General features: G+C 36.1%; 1 protein-coding gene across 2 annotated transcripts in view; it reads right to left on the bottom strand.

Annotated features, from left to right (window-relative positions):
* LOC135219885 (very long chain fatty acid elongase 7-like) overlaps positions 1 to 21,803 on the bottom strand; it is a 185,431-nt gene extending 163,628 nt beyond the window's left edge. Inside the window, exon 1 of one of the 2 annotated variants that reach the window (XM_064257034.1) lies at positions 21,647 to 21,803. The gene's annotated coding sequence lies outside the window, so the exon portion shown is untranslated. Of the gene's footprint in view, positions 1 to 12,936; positions 12,956 to 21,646 lie in introns of those variants that run through there. The other variant, XM_064257036.1, reaches the window with a different exon arrangement.

Raw genomic sequence — 21,803 nt, 5'->3', positions numbered from 1 at the left:
CCCCAGCCTTTAAAAATGCCTTCCTTCGGAGGATATCAAGATACCATTTCGAAGGTCGCCTAAGAAGCCGATCCTCTGGCACGGCCTCCTGTCAGGACTGGAATTGATCCTGTAGGACCCAGTGGGAACGATTCTATTTTTTTTTTTCAAGTTTTCTTTTCTCTGTTTTAATAATGTTGTATTTGAGCCATTAAATAGATCTTTTTTGTCTTTTCTCTTCAATTTTCCACCTAACAGTCTAACAGCTCGAGCCTTTGGTGTTTTCAGACGTTATGCTGATGAACGCGCACATCCCATCTCTCTCTCTCTCTCTCACATAGCAAACCAATCTCGACCCATCCGTATTTAGACATTATGTTGATGAACTTGTATATCCTGTGTGTGTGTGTGTGTGTGTGTGTATGATTGTGTGTGAGCGCGCGCACGCCCCTGTGCCTTCAACTACCGTAGTCTTTTTGATATTTATCACCGATGCAGACCATCACAGTATGCCGTGTACCTCCGCGTAGGGATGTCAGGTTTTACAGGCAACTAACAATAAATAAATAAATAAATAAATAAATAAATAAATAAATAAAAACTCAACCCAAAAAATTAAAATTAGAAAAAAAAACTCAACCAAAAGCAATCAAGCTTTTGATTAACACCATTAGCTAGAGGGTTCCTGCAATCTCTCAGGCCACGATGAAAACAAATTCGTGCCTCAGGCACCAATGAACAGCGGAAGCGAATAAATCTTAATGTTGGTATTAACTTGAGTGTTTTTGAAAGTCGAAAGTGTCAGTCACACCATATTCTATCTATTTACAGATTGACGGTCCATCAACAATTCTGTTGCTGGATATGCAACTGGAATATTGACGCAGATGCGAGACCAACGAAGTGAGTCACTTCGACGCGGACATTAACCACACGTGTAGTTTGCTTGTTGACTATGAATTAATTCACTCTCAGGGAAACATGATTCGTTTCTCATTATACTGAATCACCTTCCAGATCTGAATTCTACTTCGGATATTGTTTATGTGCCTATTCTTTTATTTACTTTTAATTCAATTTCTAGATTTTATTTTCAATAACCGGTAACATCGCCAAGATCCTCAATGCAGTGCAAACCGCATTAAAATCAAGTGGCTATTGAGAGAATTACGCAGTTAGCGCCAACATGAAACGCCAGGTGGGTACGAATTAAGGTTAAAGCTATATCTCTTAATATTAGGTATAAACTCAAGCAAAATGCAGCTAAACGTAAAAGAATGAACATCGTTCAACCCGAGTTCCGCAAATTCCTCGGAATCCGTCGCGAGATTGGCGGCAAAAAAACCAGACTAAAAGTTATTCAAAACATTTATATTTCTACACAAAAACTCGAAAGAATAGCTTTGGCATTAACCTCGACTAGATGACAGCATGATTTGCGTTCATATCACAATTGGACTTCACCTAAATAAAAACTAAAGCATGCAAGACACCGATGACATAATTGCACCCCTTAATAATTAGATGAAGCCAGAGAAAAATACTTTCTTTTATTTTCTATTTATTTATTTTTTTATGGATTTTTGGGGGAAATGGACAAGACTCTTAAATGACGAACAAATTAACCATAAATTTTAGTATTTATCTAATTTTTCATTTATTAATTTGTTTATGTATTTTTGCGGAAAAGGACATGACTGAATTGACGAACAAATTAATCTTAAAATATATTATTTATCTATTTATTTATTTATTTATTGCGGAAATGGACATAACTCTGAAGCGACGAACAAATTAACCTTAAATTATATTATTTGTCTAATTTTTTTATTTATTTATTTATTTATTTATTTATTGCAGAAATGGACATGACTCTTAAGTGACGAACAAATTAACCTTAAATTATATTATTTATCTAATTTTTTATTTATTTATTTATTTACTTATTCATTTTTTGCGGAAATGGACATGACTCTTAAGTGACGAACAACTTAACCTTAAATTATAGACGACTCTCCATCATAAAGTCAAAAATCTGCCTAGCCACGGTCAAGCGAGTTGAGGTCACCGCACATATCAAACCAGCGTACAGAATCAAGCAGTCAAGCACGTGCACATGAATGCTAACTTAAAACTTGCTGGACTGGTGTGTCTGTTGTTCCATTCACTCCAGCTGGCTTTGAAGTTTTCTTCATTCTAAGGCAATGCTGTGTGCTATTTTTGATTATGAGGACGAGGGAGATACGAGAAGGAACCCACAAGACAAAGAACAGTCTCCTCTCTCTCTCTCTCTCTCTCACGTAGCAATAATCAACATTTGTAATTAGGAGGTTTTTTTTATATTTAGCTGACATGATATAAATTTACTGAAGCTTTCCTTGACGCACACTGATCCCTACATACTATATATATATATATATATATATATATATATATATATATATATATATATATATATATATATATATATTTAAATACTTCTAGGGCACAATTTTTCACGGATACAACATTCATTGAATAGAATGGCTTTCACTGTTAACCAGCTTTTTTTAAATTGCTTCATATTTTCTAATTATTTTCTTTACTTCATTGTTCAGGTTACTAATGGACATTCAGTGAATTAAACATATATGTAATTAATATATATTTTATGTATAATGTGTATATAATAACTTACTTTCAACTTTTATATAATTTCTGTTGTTAACATATTTATTATTTGTCTTATTTATGTTTCCCTTAGTCTTTTGTAAATACTTAAAACTAGGTATCTGGCAATTGTACTACCTTTCCGTCCTCATGACGTCACAAAACGCATGTAGGCTCATATTTGTATCAGTACGCTTGAAAACATCAATACGTAAAGGTTGACGAAACAGCTGTCGCGTTTTTGTAAAAATACTGGAGTAAATGGAAGAACCCCATTATGTGTCCATTAGTAACCTGAACAATGAAGTAAAGAAAATAATTAGAAAATATGAAGCAATTTCAAAAAAGCTGGTTAATAGTGAGAAAGCCATTCTATTCAATGAATGTTATATATATATATATATATATATATATATATATATATATATATATATATATATATATATGTATGTATGTATGTATGTATAGTGGAAACTTTATATATATAGTTTCCACAACCTTAACGTTCGATTACAAGCTCTGTAATACAATGCACCAAAATGTTTCTGAAGAGGTTCATGAACAACCCCCCTCCCCCCCCAACAAAAAAAAAGCCGTAGTTTTTGCTATCTCGTGTACCTAACCCCACCAGATCACTCGCTCTGAGCGAACGATGATTACAAGAGAGACAACAAAAACAAGAACAATAACGACCTAATTCTCCATGAAGTGTAGAAAAGAGCAAGAAAAAATAAAAAATAAAAAAAAGGTCACGGACGCCGCAGAGCAGCGCTACAAAAACAAAAATAAGTACAAGAGAGAGAGAGAGAGAGAGAGAGAGAGAGAGAGAGAGAGAGAGAGAAAAAAAACTAGCCCACCGAGGAACAATTCGGGGACCAGGTAACAAGTTCCGTGGGCGCCCGGAAGAAGAAGAAGAAGGAGAAGAAGAAGAAAAAGAAGACCTTCAATGACACGACTTCGTAGAATGTAAATTTTGGGGGAGTTGAATGAAAGCAAATTCAATCAAGATTGACGGGAATGAGGAGTGGGTCTTGCCAGAGCCGAAACAAGGCCCTGCTATTAATGCAACTTTGTTTTTGTTTATTCGTTTTTTGTTTTTGTTTACTGAAATTTACTGACTTTCTCGTTACAAATGGGTAATAATTTTGTCTTAAGGGACATCCTCTCTCTCTCTCTCTCTCTCTCTCTACAGAAGATGACCTTCGACGACATCGCTTTGTAGAATGTCACTTTCGTTAGAATGTCAATTTTGTAGAATGCCAATTTTGTAGAATGTCAATTTTAAAGTATGCCAATTTTGTAGAAAGACAATTTTGTAAGAATGTCAATTTTGTAAGAATGTCAATTTTGTAGCGTGTCAATTTTGTAGAATGCCAATTTTGTAGAATGTCAATTTTGTAAGAATGTCAATTTTGAAGAATGTCAATTTTGTAAAAATGTAGAACGTCAATTTTGTAGAATGCCAGTTTTGTAGAATGCCAATTTTGTAAGAATGCCAATTTTGTAAGAACGTCAATTTTGTAAAATGCCAATTTTGTAAGAATGTCAATTTTCATTTTTACTGACCTTCACTACTTTTCTTGTTACAAATGGGTAATGATTTCCCCTCAGAGGCCGTTACCATTCTCTATCTCTCTCATCACCGTATTCCGCTCACGTACGGGAGGACCAGCGTTCTATTCTCGAACCGTACAGGGAAGGGCAATATGGGTGTTTTCAGAAATTCAGTGTACCTCTGTTGATCTAAGACGGGAATTAGGTACCTTCATAACTATAATAAAAGTCTACTGTTGTGGGTTGCGGGAGAGAGAGAGAGAGAGAGAGAGAGAGAGAGAGAGGGAGAGAGAGAGAGAGACTCTCACAAGATACTTCTCAAGTGAAGCTGTACAGATTCAGCAAGTGTTTTCCAAGCTTTTTTGGAACTTCTCTCACCTTACAAAATCACTGAAGATAGATAAATATATATTTTTTTGTGTGATTCAGCTTTTCTTTTTTAAGGTTCGGAGTTAGAAGCAAAAAATGAAAAAATAAATAATTATATACATTTGCGAAGTACAACAGTTACCTGACAACTAGTTCCAATTTTTTAAACGTTTAAAATCTGAAATGACGACAAAAGAACTTTCTTTGTATTAATAATAATAATAATAATAATAATAACGACAAACAGAACGGAGGAATGGCACAACAAACCAATGCACGGACAGTACATGAAACAGACCAAAGAACTGGACAGCGATGACACATGACAATGGCTACAGAGGGGAGAACTGAAGAAGGAAACAGAAGAAATGCTAATAGTGGTACTAGATCAGGGCCTAAGAACCAGATATGTTCAAAGAACGACAGATGGTAATAACATTTCACCCATACGCAGGAAGTGCAATATGAAAAGCAAGGCCATAAACCACTTAGCAAGCGAATGTCCGGCACTTGCACAGAACCAGTACAAAAAGAGGCATGATTCAGTAGCAAAAGTCCTCCACTGGAGCCTGTGCAGGAAACACCAGCTACCTTGCAGTAATAAGTGGTTTGAACACCAACCTGAGGGAGTGATAGAAAACGATCGGGCCAAGATCCTCTGGGACTATGGTATCAGAACAGATAGGGTGATACGTGCCAACAGACCAGACGTGACGTTGAATGACAAAATCAAGAAGAAAGTATCAATCATTGATGTCGCAATACCATGAGACACTAGAGTTGAAGAGAAAGAGAGGGAAAAATGAATAATTATCAAGACCTGAAAATAGAAATAAGAAGGATATGGGATATGCCAGTGGAAATTGTACCCATAATCATAGGAACACTAGGCACGATCCTAAGATCCCTGAAAAGGAACGTGGAAAAACTAGATGCTGAAGTAGCTCTAGGGCTCGTGTAGAAGAGTGTGCTACTAGAAAAAAACGCACATAGTAAGAAAAGTGATGAACTCCTACGGAGGCAGGGTGCAACCCTGAACCCCACACTATAAAAACCACCCAGTCGAATAGGATAACGGTCACAGAAGAAGAAAAAAAAATAATATTATCTAACCCGGGTTGATTTCTAAAATCAGGGTTTTACGAGCATTCCAAAGAGTCGTTATTAAATATGTCTTTAGTTGCTTCCACAAGATATGAAAAACAGGATGAGCTCGTGCTGCCTTAGAATGGTTAAGGAGCTGCATCATATGAGATCAGTGACGCTACACTGACTTAAATGACCCTTTATTCACAAGGGATGCCTTAGGACTTGTACTACAAGGATCACAGATGCTAGGTTCAAGGTCAACAGCTGAAACCTGTGATTATGTTGGCTAGTCCTAAGGTTAATTACCAGCTAAAGTAATCCCCCTTACTTTTAAATTTTTATTTTTGACAGGTTGAATGGCACATGTTAATTGTGAATATCTTGAATTTAAAAAGTATTTAACTGACTGGTGACGTATGGTCTATAATCCATAGAGGATTGTGAGAGAATTCTTGTTTCTCGTATCAATCTTTTCCAACCTACCTTAATTAACTAGCAAGTCATTAATTAAAAATGTATCTACCATTTTCTAATACATGTCAAGCTTTATATGCTTACTAATTGAACAGTTAGAATATCTAATAAAAAGTAAAAAAAAAAAAACATGTAAGAGTATAGAAAGTCGAATACGTAAATCCTTCTTTCGAAAAGTGAAAAGTGTAATTAGGTATGCAAATGCAGATATCATCAGTGAGAAACGCAAACCCCACTTACAAAGAGGAGATACAAAGAGGAGAACTGGGCCTCATACCTTCAAAGAGACCAGGAAGGAATGGAAACTAGATATAGGAATAACCTTCCCACATAACTGTTGCAGAAAAAAAAGGAATAAACACAACATTAAGGTATTTATATAAATTGATCTTGTTTATGGGAATAGTTATCAATTTTGTCACTTTCCCCGGGGTTTTTGCTGTTGTTGTTAATACAACAACAACAATAATAACGCCTTTCCATACACCAGTATACTGATAATACCAGTACTGACTAATAAAAATCCTGTTCTAAATAAAATACCACTTTCAGTGTTATTCAGATTTCTCCCATTATGAATAATGGCCAATAATTGAGAAATTTCGCTGTGCCAGAAAAGCGAGTAATAAGAAAAATAGAAAATATATAAAATTAATTCGCTGAATTCTGATATTTTATTCAAAAGAATCTGTTTAAAAGAGGGTCTTCTTCCAAAATAATAATAATAATAATAATAACTCCTATTATCATTATTACATTTAAAATTACATTTGTTACTGTCGCTACTGTTATTTATAATGTAAACAAAACAGGGATGGGAAATAATCCGTTCATAGTATAATAAATTCTCATTAATTATTATTATTATTATTATTATTATTATTATTATTATTATTATTATTATTATTATTGTCGAGGGAAAACAAGTAGATTACATTTGTAATAATAAAGATAATGGAATAATAATGATAATAGTAAAACCTATTCTATTTACAAAGCCACTTCTTAGGTCATCACACATGTCGAGCCGGTCTCTCCATTTGACCTTAGAAACAAAAGAAGGAGTCAAACCACCAATTGCAATGACAGGTAATACCTGTATTGGCCGTAAAATGCCCAAACCAAATGGATTATCATTAAACAGGTAAAGACTCCTCTTGAAATGCAGTTTCGGTCATTTAAAAAAATCAGGTTATTTTTAAATCAGGTTAGTTTTTAAAAATTCAGGGTTTTTCTTTTAAATCAGGTTATCTTTTAAAAATCAGGTTATTTTAAAAATCAGGTTATTACAAAACAAGTCACGAAAGCGTTCACACGCAAACATACAGACATACTCGTACAAACATGGACGCACACGCTGCTACCCACCGCAGTCATATAACCTCAGGTGCATAATCTACTGCTTAGATCAGCAGGAGTGTATAATGTAAAGATGAACCGAATGTAATTTATTATTTTTTTTTTTTTTACAAAATTTTGGAACATTGTGTCTTCATTATTTGAAGAACTCAATATTTATACCCTTATTAAAAAAAAAAAAAGATAGAAATACTGATCATAACAGGAAAGGCATTGAAATGCAATATTTACTTATTCACTTTGTAATATTAAATATTCTTGTACAATGAAATAACATGTAATTTTATTCCATCTCACTTAATATTTTCGGGAGCATAGTAACTCAATTATATAATTAATAACCGAAATTCTTTGCGGAATGTATATAATATAAATATATGTATACCACCTATATAATATATGTGTATATATATATATATATATATATATATATATATATATATATATATATATATATATATGCAGAAGCCAGGTACTATGTCGTACCACTAAGTAAATGGGGATACAATCCACAATGAAGTAAAATCCTCTTGTACAAGAAATATATATTTTAAAATACAAGAGGATTTTACTTTATTGTGGATTGTATCCCATATATATATATATATATATATATATATATATATATATATATATATATATATATATATATATATATATATATATATATATATATATACCATTGCAATCCTTTGAAATTACAGAGGATATGAATTTAGACTTTGCCTGTACAAACAGCGTATAGTACGCCCGACTACTGTATCTATATATCACCCTATATATCATAGAACATTGATCCCACCAGTCAAAGTTTACAAGAAAGTAAAATAAAAAAACATAAAAAAAGCTTGACATTTATATATGTAAAAAAAATCAAAGCGCCAAACCGCGTAAATGAAAAAAAAAAAAAAAAAAAAACCCGAATCGAACGTCGAAAAATACCTGTTTCGGTCGCGTTTAGTTTGTTTTTCCATAAACACTAAAGATAATGGTGCTCAGAACGTGCTTCGTGGATCGGGTTCTTTTATATACATAATATATGCGGTCGATTTTACTGGCTCTGTGTTGTCCGTTTATGACGGTTCTGGTACCCAGAGATACCGTATACCGTTTGGAGGTACCGTATTAAAAGCCACGGTTGAGAGGTTGTGGAATGAATAACTGAATAATAAAAATGATAATGTGAAAGTGAGGAATTAAGGTCGGTTCCTGTTACTAGTTCTAATTTTCATCCATGAGTAGAGTTTGTTATTATTATTATTTTATTGAAAGTAATGACTACGTCAGCAGCATTACACTAGTAGAGATTCTTCTCTATTTTCCGAATAGCACGGAAACAGCCGCTATTCGGAAAATAGAGAAGAATCTCTACAAGTGTAATACTGCTGAAGTAGCCATTACTTTTAATAAAATATACTTGAGAGAGGGTCTGCTTCCTAAGTACACTTTCATTATTATTATTATAATTTATTTTTTTTTTTTTTTTTGCTCTATCACAGTCCTCCAATTCGACTGGGTGGTATTTATAGTGTGGGGTTCCGGGTTGCATCCTGCCTCCTTAGGAGTCCATCACCTTTCTTACTATGTGTGCCGTTTCTAGGATCACACTCTTCTGCATCAGTCCTGGAGCTACTTCAGCCTCTAGTTTTTCTAGATTCCTTTTCAGGGATCTTGGGATCGTGCTCCTATGATTATGGGTACAATTTCCACTGGCATATCCCTTATCCTTCTTATTTCTATTTTCAGATCTTGATACTTGTCCATTTTTTCCCTCTCTTTCTCTTCCAACTCTTGTGTCCCATGGTATTGCGACATCAATGAGTGATACTTTCTTCTTGACTTTGTCAATCAACGTCACGTCTGGTCTATTTGCACGTATCACCCTATCTGTTCTGATACCATAGTCCCAGAGGATCTTTACCTGACCGTTTTCTATCACTCCCTCAGGTTGGTGCTCGTACCACTTATTACTGCAAGGTAGCTGATGTTTCTTGCACAGGCTCCAGTGGAGGGCTTTTGCCACTGAATCATGCCTCTTTTTGTACTGGTTCTGTGCAAGTGCCGGGCATTCGCTTGCTATGTGGTTTATGGTTTCATTTTCGTATTGCACTTCCTACATATGGGAGTGATGTTATTTCCGTCTATCGTTCTTTGAACATATCTGGTTCTTAGGGCCTGATCTTGTGCCGCTGTTATCATTCCTTCAGTTTCCTTCTTTAGCTCTCCCCTCTGTAGCCATTGCCATGTGTCATCGCTGGCTAGTTCTTTAATCTGTCTCATGTATTGTCCGTGCATTGGTTTGTTGTGCCAGTCCTCTTTTCTGTTTGTCATTGTCATTGTCCTGTCTCTGTATATTTCTGGGTCTTCGTCTACTTTTATTAGTCCTTCTTCCCATGCACTCTTTAGCCACTCGTCTTCACTGGTTTTCAGATATTGCCCCAGTGCTCTGTTCTCGATGTTGACGCAGTCCTCTATACTTAGTAGTCCTCTCCCTCCTTCCTTTCGTGTTATGTATAGTCTGTCCGTATTTGCTCTTGGGTGTAGTGCTTTGTGTATTGTCAAATGTTTCCTGGTTTTCTGATCTATGCTGCGGAGTTCTGCCCTCGTCCATTCCACTATTCCTGCGCTGTATCTGATTACTGGCACTGCCCTTGTGTTTATGGCTTTTATCATATTTCTGGCGTTGAGTTTTGACTTGATTATCGCCTTGAGTCTCTGCATATATTCTTTCCTGATCGTGTCCTTCATTTCTTGGTGTTTTATATCCCCTCCTTCCATTATTCCCAGGTATTTGTATCCTGTCTCATCTATGTGTTTGATGTTGCTCCCATCTGATAGCTTTATCCCTTCAGTTCTCGTTACTTTGCCTTTTTTATGTTGACTAAGGCGCATTTTTCTATTCCAAACTCCATCCTGATGTCCCCAGATGCAATCCTTACAGTCTGGATTAGGGTATCTATTTCCTTGATGCTCTTACCATACAGCTTGATGTCGTCCATGAACATCAGATGGTTGATTCTGTTGCCTCTTTTCTTGAGTTGGTACCCGGCATCCATCTTCTGTAGTACTTTTGTCATGGGAATCATGGCTACTACGATGAGTAGTGGGGACAATGAGTCGCCCTGGAAGATCCCTCTCCTAATATTAACCTCTGCTAGTCTTATTCCAGAGCTTGTAAGTATTGTATTCCAGTTGCGCATTATATTTTTGAGGAAGCTGATGGTGTTTTCCTCTGCCCCATATATTTTCAGGCATTCTAATAGCATTCTATTATTATTATTATTATTATTATTATTATTATTATTATTATTATTATTATTATTATTATTATTATTATTATTATTATTATTATGTTAAGCAGGGTGGCTGCACAATTCATGATAATTTTTGATCGAGTATTCTCAGTCTTCCTTATGATTCTTTCCTCTTCATCGAACATTGGCAAATTATTGTCCAATATTGACGTGGAAGAGAAAATAAAAATAATAAGGGAGGCTGAGAAGACTCAATGTAAGATTAACTAAAATCATGCACCAATGCTATTCATGGGGACTTGTTTAAGAGAGGGTTTACTCTCTTCTTTATATTACTATTATTATTATTATTATTATTATTATTATTGAACCAAACATAGACTTCTTTCAGTTTTCTTCTGAAGATGGAAAAAGAAACCCACAAAATTACTGAGTATAACTTGTTAACTTGCAAGTATTTACATATTATTTTACTCAACACTCGATTACTTTCAGGCCCTTTCTCAAGAGATGTGAATTTCTTTTTCCATTATTATATTATTAAATTATCATTATTATCACCAAACACGCACATACTCACAATTAACAAGTCAAAAAAAATAAGGCCTTCAAAAAGCGAAAAGAGGACATCCGAATAAAGAGAAGGGAAACCTCACAACATGCAAATGAAAGGACAAAACTGATGTTCCACTTCTGGTAAAGTTTTATTTCTCTGGTTTCCGCAGCATTTGCAGGACGTTACTCTCCTCGAGTGCTCAGTGCGAATCCGTACAACCACAAACCTGATGAATATCGAAGATTCCTGATGGTCTGCGTCACTGAGCACTGTATTTGCTTGTGTTTTCAAATTCCCTGATTTCACTGCTTTACAGAGTGAAATAATACCCAGAGAGAGAGAGAGAGAGAGAGAGAGAGAGAGAGAGAGAGAGAGAGAGAGAGAGAGAGAGGAGGCAGGGGGCGGCCGGTAGAGTATATGCTAAAATTACCGAAGGTAAGACCTAGGTCTTCGTCAGTTTAGTTAAAAAACAAATTAAAAGAGACACAGGGGCTAACAACCCTCTCTTGGTTATTCTCTAGTAATTCGAACGTCATTGTTGCAAGAACTGCCTATTATAATGTTTATATGAGTTTCAAGCGCTGATTTTACTTAAAAAAATAAAGTTACAGAATCCTAAAATAAACAACTTTTCTTAATCATGGTCCCTTGGTAAAATGAACACCAATATCACAAGAAATGTTTCTAAGAATATTTATATGAACACTGCTCAGATCAACCAAGTAAAATACGTGGCCAAAATGAAGAATTCCAGGGAAACGATGCCATAAAACTATAGAAGTAAAAGCACAGTTAGTACAGAAAAACTATCTACACGCCATAAAACAGAGAATGTGGCCATACAAGAATTATGCGGTGAAACATCGATGTCTATAACCTATATAGGAAAACACCTCAGGTTTCTTCTTCTTCTTCTTCTGAGAGAGAGAGAGAGAGACTTGTTAGCGTATTATTGTGCTTGTAACAGAGAAATCCAGTTCTTCCTCAATGCTTACTTGAAAATTATTACGCTTAAAGTTTCAACAACAAAAATTGGGACTAATTCTCTGATTAGATCCCGTGAAACACATCACCTGGCATTTAAAGGGATCGTACTGAAGATGACCTTGTCAGAAATTCTCCAGTTGAAGATTATTATTGTTAATTCACTAAATATTGTTTTATTAGTTATGAAAACATCTCTTATGTACACTAAAGCGCGAAATGTTTCCTGATGTTACCCATACATTCTAGTTATGGCGTTCTATGATCCTATCTCTCAATCGTTAATGTAACAAAGCTCCATTTGACTAATGATGCTGACTATACTTAATATTTATCTTGCAAACTAATCACTTTTGTTTAAATATAGTTTCGCATCTTTAAAAAATAAAAAATAAAAATTAGTCATGGATTTATATTCAACAAATCGTCAAACTGAGCAATTCTGACGGGCGAGCAAGACTCGAACCGGCATCCGGATTATCAGAACGAGGTAACGTTATCCACCTGACCATGGAGAGGTGAATAAGCCTATTCCAGCTCATACTTACGTCACATCTGTCGAATTCAGACAGACCCACCCTCACCATTAACTGTATTGTCTTCGCACACCCAAAAGACATTAAAAAGGAGGTTCACGACACGTAAACACTTTCGTAAACACATTCGTACCTTTTGAGATCAACTAAAGAAGCTTATGCATGAAGACTATTGTCGAGCCACCAAGCTGCGCGACTCGGCGAAGCCATAGACATCCCTCCCGACGCGACGCCTCGGATTGGTTTCTGTTGTCGCTAATTTTATTACGAGTTAAAGTTAGTTTTAGATGGCTTTGGCTGTCCGTCTGCACTTTTTTCTCTTCGCACTTTTTTCCTTTCAGCCTCCGATCTTAAAAACTACTGAGGCCATAGGGCTGCAAACTGGTATGTTGATCATCAACCCTACATTCATCGAACGTACCAAACTGCAACCCTCTAGCATCAGTAGTTTTTATCCTATTTCTCTGGCAATGATACAGGACAGGCCACCAACGGTTAAAGTTTCATGGGCCGTGGTTCGTCAGCATTATACCGAGACCACCGAAAGACTGAACTGTTATTTTCGGAGGCTTGGGTTGTACGCTATATAAAAACGGACAGGTGCAAAAATGGGTGATGCGCTGAGATGCTTCCACAGGTAAATTAATAGTTTGCTTTTTCTTATTTATTAAACGATGTTCCCTTAGCTCATCTTAGAGACACCAGTATCTTTCAAGTCGGTAAATTACCATGTAAAAAGATGGTGCTACGAAAGACTGAATAAGGCAATTTTATGAAATTACTGAATTAAATACAATATTATGACCAGTTTTATCTTCTTTCATGGCGCAGTAAATGGTAGGGGGACCATTTACTGTTGATGATTCTTATGCATAAAACGATAAAGTGGCCATGGCAGTTAACTTTACATATATATATATATATATATATATATTATATATATATATATATATGATATATATATATATATATATATATATATATATATATATATATATTATATATTCTTACTGCCATGGACGTATCCTTGCTCAGTCATTTAGAAGATAACAACATTTAATGGCAACAAGTATTGTTTTTCCTATAAAAAAAATAAATAAATCAATAAAAATATAAAATAAAAAACAGCCATTTTCAACAATATTACTTTCTATTTACTTACTTCTTACCTGTAAACAAAAATGAGTAAATAAAAACAACATCCTAAGATAAGGAGAAAAACAGCCGTCCTCTCTTTGCCCTACCTGAAGACCAACGACTCTTTAACGAGGGAAAAGACGCGAAAAAAAAATATATAAAAACTATCCATAAGGGGTCACCTTCAACCTATCGTACCATGTCGGACCTGCTTTTTTTCCTCTATCTCTCTCTCTTTTTTTTCCTTTTTTTTTTTGTTAAGCCAAGCGGGGAAAAAAGACGTGATTACAGGTGGGGGGAGGGGAAAAAAAACCGGGCATTTCAGCTTTTTGAGGTACCCAAGGTGGGGGGCGCATAGGCACGAGAAAAACGTTAACAAAGGACATGAAAAAATTGCTTTTGCCATATTTCAATTAAAAATCTTTTTTTTTTAAAGGAAATAGACGAAAATAAACAAGTCACGAAAAGCTAGTCTGAGACAGATGATTACTGGGTATGGTTATGAAATGACATAATAATAAGCAATAGAAATGATTCCTGAGTCATGAGTAAGAGAGCGACAAAAAAACTAACAACATGTACGGCATAAAAATAAAACACCGACAAAGAATTGCGCACAAAAACCTAGGTCATAAAAAAAAAAAAAAAATAAAATAAAACAGAGAAGGAAAGCCCCAAACCCAGCATTTTTCTAATATCATTACTCCCTTCTTCTTATCCCTTTGCTCCGAAATCCAACCCTCTCAACCCCTACCCACTCCCCACCATCCCCATTAAAAAAAAAAAAAAAAAAATATCACCGAGACCTCTGCATCATCGCCTTCTTCAAAAAAAGGAGTCCTTCGCCAATCGTAGCATGCTCCTAACCCGGATCCTGTTGTCTGAGTAGCAATGAACTGAGGCCAAAGGAATAATTGCATCAGCGATTATAAATGGAAATTTAGAAGGCCATTACGTTATTGAAATAATAGAAATAATAAATCAAGGGTTTGATTATTTGAGCAACGTAATGCAAGCTTTACAGGGCTCTCTGAAACGGATGGCTATTCGGAGAGAGAGAGAGAGAGAGAGAGAGAGAGAGAGAGAGAGAGAGAGAGAGAGAGAGAGAGAGAGAGAGAGAGAGACAGAGAGAGAAATGGAAATAACATAACAGAAATAATAACTAAAGGTTTTGATTATCAAACCCTTTATTTATTATTTCTATTATTTCAATTTCTCTCTCTCTCTCTCTCAATACCCATCCGTTTCAGTGAGCCCTGTAAAGATTTGAGCAACGTAATGCAAGCTTTACAGGGCTCACTGAAACGGATGGGTATTCAGAGAGAGAGAGAGAGAGAGAGAGAGAGAGAGAGAGAGAGAGAGAGAGAGAGAGAGAAGGCTTTTAGTCTCGTGCTCGAACATTCAATGCTGATCACTCTATCACTTGTGGGAACATTGACCGCTGGCGGCTGATACTCGAAGCTTAATCATCAACAAGTCGAACAGAGGGAAAACCTAGGACACAGCAAAAATCAAAGCTTAAGCACCACAACAACAACCTTATTAAATGTCTTTAATAAGTTACAGAATTTTCAAGATAAGACGATAACTTCACAGATGATGCTGCAACATAATCTGGCACGCAAAAGAAAGTCATATATTTCGAGCAATATTTTCTCGTGGCTTTCTGTCGCTAGCGGGGGTTAAAAAAAGTCGAGTTACTTTGAAATGTAATGTCATCCCTAATATGGAATCGACTTTACAAGACGTCGAGGAATCTCACCGGAGGTGAAAGGTGGAATGCGCAGCTTATAAAACACTTTTAAAATTTATTCAAAATTTCACACTGCTTACGAACAAATTCTCCCTCTTCCAATATTTCTCTCATATCATCGATATTCCAACCAAACAGGATTCAGTGAATATAAGTGCAGAAAACTGATACATGGTCGATTGTTATGAATAATGTGAACGCAAATGCTTTGGGCAACACTAGATTACCCTCTGGTCAAATTCATAGAAATTATATATGTAGTTTGAAACAAATATTCAAGATTTCTTTCATCTTAAAAAAAGTCTAAAAAAAACATGTTGATATTTAGAAACTTACAATCACGAGTATGCACATAACTAAAATCAGAACTTTCATATATCAACTGCTACCTAAATTTAATAATTGCTCTCTTAACATGTATTATGTATGAGGGAGAGTCTACATATACTACATACAAATTAACCCATTACACTGGTCAATCTATCTATACACAATAACAACAGTCCAAGCGATCTATTCGACTGACGGACAAAAAGACAGTACCGGTTCCTTTTTCTTATCGCGTCATTTGCAGAAACCCATACTTTCAACTTTTACCGCAATTGCCTAAATATAACGTGCTCAGGTCACTCTTACATATCGACGCAAAAAGAGGATTTGTAGAATCCCAGTGGCGCTAGCTGTGTGCAGGTTTGAAGAATATAAACTATATTATTAGTATTATTATTATTTTTATTATTATTATTATTATTATTATTATTATTATTATTATTATATTATTATTATCCTTTTATGACCTGAACTGTATAATCTGCCGTCGATAATCATAATATTTACCATCTCATGCAAAGTATTCTACTTGGGCTATGAGCATATATCCACGGTACATAGTAAGAACGGTGTCTATAGAGAGACCAATAATGTCAGACATCTAACAAAGTTTTAAATGACTTGTGGGAAATTATGCGATGTATTTAAATAAAAGGATTAGCCTTTGCAATTAGCAACACAAGTGAATACATCTGCGTCAGTGTGATTGTACTCGCACCAACAGTTCTTTCGAGTTATATCGTCGTATGAAAAGTTTTCATCTCTAGTCTTCAACCAGTTTAGTAAAAAAAAAAAAAAAAAAAAAAAAAAAAGCGAGGAACGTAACAGGGAAACACGAAGTTTAAAAAGTTTCGATTTGCGAAATACCTACAGATTTATGACTGTAAATTTGTACTTTTTTCTTATGACTGAAAGTTTTTTTCGATCACTGAAAGTTGCTCAAGATAACACGCCATACTTACAATGGGTCTAGTCAAAAGTAGTAAATCAGCTTTTTATGAATGAAAAGGAATTACAAAATGCGCCATCGCTCTAGAGCAGTCAAGTGTTAAGGGAGGAATCACGAATCAACCAACGTACAAAAAAAAGCCACAGCGTCAGCGGTGATAAATGAACGAAAAACTGACAACGCAGAGATGCATACGCTAGAGTTAGTGACAGCATCGACAACTTTCCGACGGCTCGGGATTCTTCCAGTGTTTGGTGCTTGAGAATGAACTAAGGCGCTCTCTCTCTCTCTCTCTCTCTCTCTCTCTCTCTCAGTTCACAACTTACTTGAAGGAGTTGATGAGGTATGAATATAATTTCACGTAGATGACGATTTTCTCTCTCGACTCTCTCTCTGTTGATATATTTATATATATATAAATATAACATATATATATATATATATATATTTATATTTATATATATATACATATATACACACATTTATTTATATATGCGCGCGCCGGGGGTGGGGGGTGGGGGGAGGAGCTTGAATGGTATGTTTTTACTATAAAGGTCTTCAACCTTGACCCAGTTGGTTTCTTAAGCGGAAAGTCAACCAACGCAACCATGAAGCAACAGTCACATTCTGTACAAATTACGCTGATGCTCTTCAGTCTAAATACCCTACTTTGTGGGATAATAAATACTTCTCATATTTGACAGTAGACCTAAGCTTCTGTGCCCTCAAAACTGTTCTGTTATTCAAATACTTTCATTGCATAAACTTAAGTGTACTACGTTGTCTTTCAAATGGTCTCTCAACTTTTGAAACTTCAGCATTTACCAGAAGCTATAAAACCTCTCGGTTAACAACGCGTAAGCTGGTTATGATATGACTAGCCGAGTCCGTGCTCAAGACTAAATGAATAATCTGATAACAAATACGCATGGGAAAATGGGTATTTGGAAGCCTCAAAAGGGAAACAATAAACAAATATAAGTAGACCAAAACACTAATTATCCATGAAACCCTATGGAGGAGTTATGGAGTTCCATTTGACAACGTCTGTGTGTGTGTTGTGAGAGAGAGGAGAGAGAGAGAGAGAGAGAGAGAGAATTGGTGGTGGATAGTTAACGACTGTATAGGCTGTGTGAGTTCTGGCTGGGTTTGGTTGCTGGTAGAGATCAGAGTTCTGTTTGTTTTTGGCTGGTTTTCAGGGAGTCTTTGGTGAGAGCTGGTGATAGCAGTGTTGGAGGAGTCAATTAAAGGCCTTGGAAATTGGTTGAGCTTTGTGTTTTGTTTTGTTATTTGATATTGGTTGCTTAGGAGTTGTTGTGCTGTGAGGTTTTTGTTGGGTTGTATGTGAGTTCCTCTTGGATTATATGTGGGTTGTTGAGGGTTTTTGTTGGTGTTGTCAGTGGGTGTGTGTGTGTGTGTGTGTGTGTTGCTTTTTTGTGTTGTTGTTTTTTTGTGTTGGTAATTGGTTGTGCATTGGTCTTTTGTTGTGTTGTTGAGTTTTTGTTGTTATGTGTGAGGTGTGGTTGTGTTCCTTGGTTGTTTGCTGTGTTGTTGGGTTGTGGTTGTGTTCCTTGTTTGTTGTTGAGTTGTGGGGTTGTGGTCTTTGGGTATTGTTGTTGGGTTGTGGTTGTGTTCCTGTTTTGTTGTTGTGTTCCTTTTTTGTTGTTGTGTTGTTTAGGTTGTGGGTTGTGGTTGGTATCTCTACGACCTCGACGGCAGACAGCACAGCAAAGCCCGGAGTATCTGGAGTGTTGGTAAGTATGTGTGTGTGTGTGTGTGTGTATTTTGTTGTGTAAAGAAGAAAGTGTGACTGAGGGTGGGTTTGGCAGCTGGATCGATTTAGGTTAATGTGGGGAGGGTTTTGCCACTTTTTTTTTTTATATATATATATAGCTTGTGATCCCGCCACAACCCTCTGGGACTTCAGTGACTGTCCTAACCCATGAAATTTACGATCAGCGATCGGCAAATCACTGGTCGTCCATGAAAGGAGACGTCCTTTGGTGCTACTGGCTTGTTATCTACGCGTCACCTACTCCGAGGTGCTATTAGGTACTAAACGCCGACAGGTAGATGTAATTAAAATAACATATAATGTTATTTTACTCTGTTACCCCGTGTCCATCATATTCACGTCTTCAATCAAATTTGGAGTAATCTGTGGAATAATTTTCATCCTTAAGTAAAATCTCAGGTAAGAAAACTTCCATGACACACACACAGAGAAAGTGATGGTCTACTTTAGTTTATCTTAACATAACGTTTTCTTTAACTCATTGTTACCATAAAAAACATACTGGTATCATTGGCACGCATCACTCTCATTCTTGTTCTTACGAGTTACTCGAATACAAGGAAATCCAGCCATGTAGTCAATAAAATTATATAAGTGTTAATAATGGGATAATGGCGGGAATCAAGGAGACGATTAACGATTCCTGCCAGTCACCTAAATTGTCAGTACCATTAGTTAAGATTAGTCTTTATGAGAGGGGGTTTTTCCAAGGGTCGGAACTCCAGAATAAGTGATTCTGTTCAAGGCTAAGCGGCGCTGGTTTCAGATTAAAGAATGTACATTCACAACAATAAAGATGGGAAGGACTATCGACAACGTTATAACGTGCAATTTGCAAGATTAGGTTTGGTAGCCTAAGAGAAGACACACTTGCTTTAGGGAACATTTAAAGCAATCACTGTGGAATGTAATCCGACTGATAAAGTCACAACTTCTTCAGTTAGGTTGTGCCATTAGGGAATTCATTACTGAGCAACAATTTCGGCAGTCTTTCAGTGCAACCGTAACAATCTCACTGGAAAGAGAAATGGGGTCGGTCACCCATAGCAACTTAACAAGTACATCAGTAATTCCACAGGTAGGTACTTGAGAGAGAGAGAGAGAGAGAGAGAGAGAGAGAGAGAGAGAGAGAGAGAGAGAGAGAGAGAGAGAGAGATTCAACTGTCGATCATTTAGTCCTTTAACTGTCTATCTTTCAGTGATTCTAGTGCCTTCGTTATCATTTCATTACTTACCAGTTCAGCATAACAATGTTACCCGATACTCGGTTTTAAAGGTAAAAACACTTCGAAGTAGTTTTGCAATGCAATTCAGTTAAATTCGGCGAAAGAAGGGTTATAATTTTAAAAGTGCCATTTCTACAAGATGATAAGACTAATTTAAAATGTTTAAACTTCTCGTAAAACAGAGGACAGTAGTCGTGGTTTTACGATCCTTTCCACTATGCCTTTAACTAGGGCCTGATAACATCAAGGAATATGGAATTATAAGTCAACGATGTGCGCAGAATCCACTTCTGAATCAAACTGAATTGAATGTAGAATTTAGGCCAAAGGCCAAGCACTTAGACCTATGAGGTCATTCAGCGCTGAAACGGAAATTGACAGTAAAAAAAGAAGTTTGAAAGGTGGAAAACTTTGCACTTGCACTATGGATCAATTGTTAGGAGAGGGTGGACAGTAAGATGGACGAAAGACAATATGAAACGCAGTTACAGTAAAAGGAACGAAAGGGGTTGCAGCTAGAGGCCGAAGGGACGCTGCAAAGAACCTTAAGTAATGCCTACAGTGCACCGCTTGAGGTGTACTGGCGGCATTAGCCCCCTACAGAGAAAAAGCTAGTCAGCAACAGCCCGAACTGGCACAAGGCCATCTCAATCCATCAGAAAGGATACAACGAAACGTTACTACTGTGTTTCCAAATACTATTGTACTTCTACCAGACTGCAAACTGTAGTTGACGTAAGAAATAAAAAAATCAGAGCATCGACGCTAATGATCGTTCTGGATGGCACGGTAACTGGAAGATTTAGTTATGAATAAAATCGGATCATCTGATCGCCACTCTCCGATTTTCAAATACAAATATACATATGACAAATTAGAATGTATATCACATCGAATTTATGTTAACTCAAGTACTACCTCGTCAACTTCTACACGGTGTTTTTCAAAACAGAAAACCTGCTTATATATATATATATATATATATATATATATATATATATATATATATATATTATATATATATACATATATATAAAATTTCAAATTTGGAAACAATCAAAATTCGCTATGCCGAGGGACCCTCGCTAAAATGTCATTCAAAACGTTTACAACGGAAGTTGGTGAATCACACTTTTCTCGGCAATAAGGATAATAAAAAAAATATACACACAAAAGCCTTGTTACCATACATAAACATATCCTATACTATGTGCAAGTGTACTACTTCATGCTCATTAAACACATCCCAACGAAGTTGCATCTCTTTACTAATTATACTCGGTTTTTTTCCATCTGTCCACCAGCTTGTGGTGTTTGCGTTTGGTAACACTGTGTCCCGGGCTTTAGATAGTTACATTCAGCTTACATTCAACAATAATATCAATATCCTATTTCGAATATTAACAGTGTAATTCGCATACAGTAAATTATTAAACCTTTTCAGTTGCAAATGTACATCAAGATATCCTTTTATTTACCTAAAACTTACACACAGCGTAACTATCTAAAGCCCGGGACGCAGTGTTACCATACGCAAACACCACAGGCAGATGGACAGATGGAAAAAAACAGAGTATAGATACCCTGCACTGACTACAACACTTCAACAAACGGGAACTCAAATACCGCTGAAAGAGCAATAGGCCTACTTACTTCTATTTTGGTCCTGCGTTCACCATCGTGACCTCTTCACACTTGCAAGTCGTCGTTTGTAGTGTCACTGTCAGGAATCTGTTTGTTTATAGACAATTTTGAAAGCAAATCACAAACAACAGGTCACTCCAGAGTTCAAGAGGAACTCGTCTAGCCG

This window comes from Macrobrachium nipponense, chromosome 1 (genome assembly GCF_015104395.2).
Source record: "Macrobrachium nipponense isolate FS-2020 chromosome 1, ASM1510439v2, whole genome shotgun sequence".
NCBI lineage: Eukaryota > Metazoa > Arthropoda > Malacostraca > Decapoda > Palaemonidae > Macrobrachium > Macrobrachium nipponense.
Note: the sequence above shows the minus strand (reverse complement) of the source record. Positions and strands in the feature narration are given on the sequence as shown.